This window comes from Corapipo altera, unplaced genomic scaffold (genome assembly GCF_003945725.1).
Source record: "Corapipo altera isolate COAL_440 unplaced genomic scaffold, ASM394572v1 70, whole genome shotgun sequence".
Lineage (NCBI taxonomy): Eukaryota > Metazoa > Chordata > Aves > Passeriformes > Pipridae > Corapipo > Corapipo altera.
Window position 1 is genome coordinate 6,292,172 of NW_020884911.1, and position 7,293 is coordinate 6,299,464.

The following is a 7,293-nucleotide window of genomic DNA, read 5'->3' on the forward strand; positions in this document are numbered from 1 at the left end:
CACTGAAAGCTGCAGAAACCTAAAGGAAGCCACCAGAAGAAGGGCCAGTAAAACACTGTCAGGTCACTGGCAACCCAGAGCAGTTTCTCCACTTGTGCCAGTGCAAGGAGAGGTTGGCATGGGGTAAGGAAAGGGTCTGAGGTGGAGAGGATTGTTTATTTTGGTGCCTATGCATTTCCAACTTAAACTTCATGTGAAACTATAAGATGGTTGTGTTTGGTGTAAAGGAAATTCTACCTGAAGTTTGGGCAGAAGATTAAAAAAAACCCAAAGAAACATTTTCCTCCATTCTACCTGAAGATGGTAATTCCTGTGGTGGGAAATGTGTTGTTCTGAAGCCTGATTTCTGGGTACAAAATGCATGTTTTGGGAGACCTTGTTTCTAAAGAGAGTCCTGTGCATCAGGCAGCAGCTCTTTGTAGGAAGGTGCCCTGGGTACTACATTATTTCAATGCACATGTCTTATATTCTTATTGAGAGTAATGCTGGTGCTTATTTTTCTCTAATGAGTGAGGAAACACCATCACAAGTTATTTCTTGAATTCTTCAGTAGATTTTTGTGTTCTGAATGGCTGCTAGAGAAGTACAAATTGCTTCTCAAATTCTCAGTCTACCTTCCTTCATCCTCAATTTCTAAATGAGGTTTTCACCTATTTTTGTGTGTGTTTTTACGGATTAAAATTTAACATTATCTGCATATTTCTTCTTTTGGTTTTGTTATGTTAAATCCTACAACTACTTTAAGGAGATGCTTATGTCAAGTATTGGTACCTATAAAATCTAGTAAGTATATATGTATTTTATTCAGGTATTGCTGTGCTTGTTTTTACCTAAACTGCATTCTAATTGAATGTCACTGGTTTTCAAAAGCTTTATTTCAATATATAACCTCTTTGACATGTATAATACCTTATAGATGTTATATTGTTATATATAATATCTTATAGATATTATATATCTTTATAGAGTTATTTAACTTGTAATAGTCAGACATTGATGTGATACAAATTAATAGCATTTATCATTTGGATAATCACATTCATATAACTGCATAAAGTGACATTATCTTATTGCAACAATACTGTAAATGATACATCTCATTATCACAATTAGTGTGAGGTTTATGCTGTGTTTGACATTTGACACTGTCCAGTGTTCACCAGATCATGTATATTGGAAGATATCAGTAAGTGCTGTCAGGGGTGGTCTGGATTTCTTCCTGGTTTATTTTGAGCTTGTTTTTTTTTTCTTCTTTACTTTTTCATCTTCCACCTTTTCTGTTTCCTGTTTTCTGTAATTATTTGTTTCTTCTTGCATTGCTGAGGGAGGACTCTTCACCTTGGGAGCAGATTTCTGCCTGTCCTTAGGAGGAGACTCAAAGGAAGAGGGAATATTTCTGAAAGGTTTCATATGGGGTAAGTACACAGGATACTTTCTGGCCTCCATCTGCTGAGTAGCTCAGAGACTTCTTGATCTAGTTTATAGTGCCTGAGTATTTAATAACCCTCTGATTTTATTTTCTGTTAAGCTGTTCAGTGTCCCCTAGTGCTCCTGTAAGTTTGTGGTACTCACCATACTTTTTAGCAAGTAGTTCCTTAAATCTCCTTCCTCTCTGCTACATGAAAACTTCCATTTGTTTCCAGCATAGCTCCTAATAACTTAATTTGATCCCCCACAGGTTTTGTTTTGGAAGAAGCAATGAATACTTGGTCTCTTTCCAACTTCTCTACACCACTCGTGAATTTGCACATCTTTTTAGTCATCTCTTTTTCAGACTAGAAAAAAATATGTATTGGGCAAGTTTAAGAAAACAACAAAAACAAAGCAATTTTTAAGACTTCGAGAAAACACTACTGCTTATGAAAGTTACTATCTATTCTGCAGAATGAAAGGCAGTATTCTGCTTTCCTCCAGGATCAATAGATGACTGAGATGTCTGATTTTGTTTGTTATGCCTTATCATCACTTGCAAGGTAAGTATGATGGGGTTTGCAGGCTGTTCTGCAGGCAAACAGCACCTATTGTAGGTAACAGACATTTTGTTCCCTATTTAATAACTTTAATAACAGTGAAACAGCTGTAGTAATAAATAGTTTACAGAAAATAACAGCTAACAGAAACAGACTTTTCAATATTATTGTCAATCACAATGGAAGTAACAAAATTCCATCTGCAATCACACAACATCAGCTGGAAATAATCAGAAGAATTCCACTGGCACCGCACTACTTGGAAAAATCCAACCATTAATTTAGATAAGGGATTTTTATTTCTTTTGGGTACTTAAGGATAGATTAGATCACATCAAGGGAAAAATGCCATGATTCTGGCTTTTGTCTTTTGTAGTAGAAGCAATTGGCTTTCTTTGCCAGGTGGATGAGGCTGGGTGGGATCTGAGGAGGTTTCCCAGAGCAGGTTGCCCAGGACCCCATCCCATCAGGTTTGGAATACTTCCAAGGATGGAGCCTCCACAATCTCTCTGGGCAACCTGTTCTAGTGATCACCTTCACATAAATAAGTATTTTCTTACATTTAGCTGGGGTTTCCTGTGTTTTAATATGCCTCTTGTCCTGCCTGGATACCCCTGAGAAGAGAGTGGCAGTTTTCTTTGCTGAAGGTCAGCCTGAAGTGAGGACATCAAGTACTTTGCTCCTTTCTGTGTCCTCTGTCATCAGGTCCCCATCCCACTCAGGAGCAGCCCCACATTTTCCCTGGACTTCCTTTTGCTGCTGATTTACTTGTAGAAACCCATCTTTTTGCACCTCACATCTTTCAATAATTGGACTCCCGATGGGTCTCAGTTTAAATGTAACGGATGAGTTTAGATTTAGCTAATTGCAAATTAGTTTGGCTCTAGCAGAGATTTCAAGGCCGAGTTTTACAGATGTTACTTGTTACTTGAAGAACCAGGAGTTTAAGAAAAGTAAAATTCCATTTCCAAAACAACACAGTTGTTGCTTTGGACCTCAGTTTTCCAAAATGTTGGAAATCTTATTTTCAAACTAATTCTTGCCAGAAAAGAAAATCAAACTCTGCTGGCCTTGGTATATCTTTACACTGCATTTAGGAATGGAATGGCCCATATGAAAATGGAAGTAACTTGTTATATTGTTTCAAATGTCTGCCTTTGGTTTTTGCCCTTTTCTGTCCTTAAAAGGATGTTTACCTGAGGAAACAAAATGTCTTTGTTGCTGGGCTTAGCTGGAGCTCATGTAACACCGGTAGCTTCTTAGAATTAGCTAGTGGTTAATATACACTTTGGTAATTATAGATATTTAATTTATTTCTGAGCAGGTGGTGAAAAATATTTTGTCTAGATGGTTCCAGTCCTCTAAAAGCACTAGTTTAGAAAATTTCTTTGCCTCACAAATCCCTCTGACACTTTCTACAGCACTGAAAAATCACTATTGACCACAATATAGATCTAAAGTCCGTGTATTTCACAGTTAAAATACACCAAACATTTAAGAGTTTAAGAAATCTTTCTGTTTTTCCTCTGTGACTTTTTCTTCATTTGGATGTACTCACTTCCCCCCACTGAGTCACTGCCTTTGGATCATCAAACAATCTATAATCTGTGTTTTACAGAAAGGTTTTCAAAAAATAATAATCTACTCCCAAACGCAAATGAAGCGAACAATGATGAATTGGGCTCACAGTCAATTAAAAGTTTAAGCAAATGCTCAAACATTTTACCATATGGAAGTACTTCAGAGCAAGAATTCAAAATTAACCCTGTATGGGATTTACATGCTGAACTGGGAAGGCAGGTCATGTGAGCACGCAGAAATCAAGTGCAACACTTGTATTTACTGACTGATCCATTGTCCTCTTTTATGGCAATATTAAGGAAGATGAGACTATGGAATGCAGTCAATGCAGTCCTCCACCCTTGATCTGCAGGCAGAGATATTCCCACCCGTACACAGGACTTACTTGCACCTTGTAGTCTTTTGATAAAGTGCATGAAAAATCTTCTATACCGTATGTGTGAAATGAGAGGCAGAAATGACCTTTTACCACAATTTCCATGGTGACAATCCTCATTTTGATGTCATTAAACTGTTCACTAATATTATACAAGGGACATCTGGAGTGGACATGATGTAACAAGTAAAAGCAGAAGGGACACTTTGTTGAAGATTGTGCTTTAAATTTTTGAGACACATCTGCTTTAGAAAGGCTTTGCAGTGCCATTGTCTCACAGGACGAACAGCATGTGGGCAAAGCAGGTACTTACAGCCTGAGCTCTTGCTGTGAGGAGATGTCTTCCATTCTTAATCTTTGAAATTCATTCAGTCTGTCCTGGATATAAGAAGAAAAGAAACAATGCACCATTTCTTTCAAAACTGTTATTATTTTGGAAGTATACACACATCTGTGTATTTGTAGATATCCTACATCATTCACATTAGCAATGACTGAAATTCTCTTCTTTTATCCTTAATATATAGGGCTTAAACAGTCTTGTTATGCTGCTGTGAGCTACTGAGCTGTATTTGCCACATTTGTTAAGACTGACATCCCATAAATAAAAGATCTAAGAATTCAGCTTATCTGCTTTTGAGAGGCACGAATATGTTCACATATTGTATGAGCTAAAGGAATCTGGGCTCCTTTGGTGGAAGAAAAGCAGGTTATAATTGGTAGCTGCAAACTGTGTGATCATTAAGAAAATGTACACTATGTGTGTTGACTTTCAATAAACAGGAGCAATGGCCTATTCTCTGTTTAGCAGAAGACACTTCAATAAGTATTTTAGATATATATATATTTTTAAATGTTCTGTTTTATTAGTACTAGGAATTTAATAACAGATATCAGAACTCCAGTGTTACCAATGAAATGTCATATTTAATGATATTTAATATTTGTTGGCTTTTGCAGAAAACAAAAACTAAAAGGAGAAGTGGTTGTTTAGTAAACAAATTACATATTCCATTTGTAACTATTAATAATTTTGCACCTGTGCTCCTCTTTTTTATTTTATTTTTGCTTAAATTGTTCTCATGGAAGGTGCCTGCTCTTCTTCCAGACTGACTGCATTTGCTTACATGTGCACCCTGATGATTTCACCCAAGTCAGCATTGTTTCTAGAATTAACAAACCTGGAACCAAAGCACGTCTCAATAGGTAAGCAAATCTGATAGACTATTTCTAAGTGTAATATCTGACAGAATAACTGGGATCTACTCTATTGTCATTGACTTAACTAGTCCTTACAAGCATGACAGGTATAGTGGGAAAGCTGTTTTCCTTAGGGATGATTGTTCTGTCCAATACTAACATTGCTCACATTTTGGTGACATCATTCATTATATATTTGGAGCAGTCTTACATTCTTGATTAAAGTTCATAAAAGTTCACTGAAATTCTCAAAAAATTATTGTTTCATTCAGCCCCAGTGCCATGGGCATCACAATCACTTAAATATTTTTTTTTCTGAGTGTTTACTTGATTGTATTTCACATTAGCCTGACCTAATTTACCCACATCTCAAAGGCCATGCCAGGTTTCATTCCCTGTAAGTCAGTATAGCCTCTTGGAGAGCCTGGGGATATATCCAGATCCAGTGGAAATAGCTACAGCCTTGTTTTATTACTGCTGGAATTTGACCTATAAGAAAAAACCTTGCTTCCATTTTATCCTACTGAAGCTGTTTCTTAAGCCAAGAAACCTAAATTCTGGATTCCCCTATATTTCTTCTAAAACAAACAAGCAAACAAACAAACTCCAACGAAACACACACACAATGTCCACCCCTCTACACCCAGCAAAATACTGTCCATGAGTACTGATATAAATTTTGTTCATGTCTCTCACTGTTACTTCCTGTTTGGAGCTATCCTTGATGTACTTTTTTTCCCAAAGAAAAGTCTTATAATCATCTTTTTTATAAAGGGAGAATCTGGAAAGTCTTTGAAGAAATAAAATTGCAGCATCCCCATTATAATTTCTTCAGAATTTGGATTCTGGTGTTTAGGTAGTTCCCATTTTAGTTTTCTCTTTCAGGGTGTAACTTTCTCAGCTGGAACTTGACATCCCTTCTGAAATGGCATTTGTGACTGCAGTGTTCAACCATCATGAAAGGCACTTTGGTCTGCAGCAGCTGCCCTTTGGGACTGAAAACCTTTTCAGGCTTCTCTAATCCTGCTCAGATGCAGGAACATACCAGGAGAATCCAACAAGACCCTGACATCAGACCAGTTTTGACAGTTTTATACAGTTTACTTGCATTAGGAATTTAAAAAAAGGTCAAATGCAAATGTTTTAAACCTGTAGCTCTTCCTGCTGAATCACTGCAGTGCTTCATTTGGATAGCAGGATGTGAACCTGCGTGGAGAGGGTGATGGCCAATTAAGGATGGAAAGAAAGGCAGAGGCAGGTCATGTATGAGGCTGGATAATACTCATGAAAAAGTCTGCTGGCAGAGTTATATCAGTAAATGAACATTTTGGCAAGAATTGGTTCATCAGGCAAAGTCAGCTGTGCTAACAAAGGCAGTTTGATACCAGCCTTGTTGTGTCTATGCTGGAAGGACAGTGGAGGATTAATTAAAAGGAAAAAAAAAATAAAATTCACTAGTGTTTCTAAGTTAGAACTATTTTTGCAGTGAATTTAAATTTAGATTGATTTTTTGCTAAATTACTACTACTAGGATTTCTGTTTTCTGGTTTTTCATTTCCTCCTTCTATTCATGATTTGCATTCTGCTGACCCCTTTAATCCATGTTTTAAATGATTTCTATCAAACTATCTCACCTTGGTATTATAACAATAATATGCTTTGTTTTTTTTCAACTTGGCAGTCTTGTTAAAAAATGCACATCATTTGTATTCAGGTAGGACTTTATTTGCATGAAGAAGTTCAAGCACAGCAGCTCCTCTATTTTCCCTGGAACGTTTTTCACATTTGAAGCATGTAACTATTCCAGATCAGCTTTTCCATAGCTCATGTAAGTCTATTAAAATCATATTTGCTCTAGGCAATAAACCAGCCTAAAGCTGAAATACTGACTGTGACCCTTTGGAAGGATGTAAAGAATTTATCAGCAAAAGTGTTGTGTCCCTTTGGCAATGTCACAATTAATTATCCTCGTGCCACTGTAGATCTGACATGTATATTGCCATCAAATGGCCAGGGTGAGCTAAAATGCATCGTGTTCTTCCATATTTCATACAGAAATTATGTTAAAGTTAAGCAGTTAAGTTCTATTGTTATTAAAGAAAGGGGAAAACTGTGCAAACTTACTGCAGAGCTCTGCTAAGGCACATATGGTCATATATTTTTCTT

The 7,293-nt window shown here is 36.8% G+C and overlaps 1 long non-coding RNA gene across 1 annotated transcript; it reads left to right on the forward strand.

Moving 5' to 3' along the window:
* The first annotated feature begins 1,045 nt into the window (after positions 1–1,045).
* LOC113952137 lies at positions 1,046–5,933 on the forward strand. Its single transcript, XR_003529408.1, has 3 exons — positions 1,046–1,415; positions 1,679–1,973; positions 5,017–5,933. It is a non-coding gene; the product is annotated as an uncharacterized LOC113952137 (long non-coding RNA).
* Positions 5,934–7,293: the final 1,360 nt, after the last annotated feature.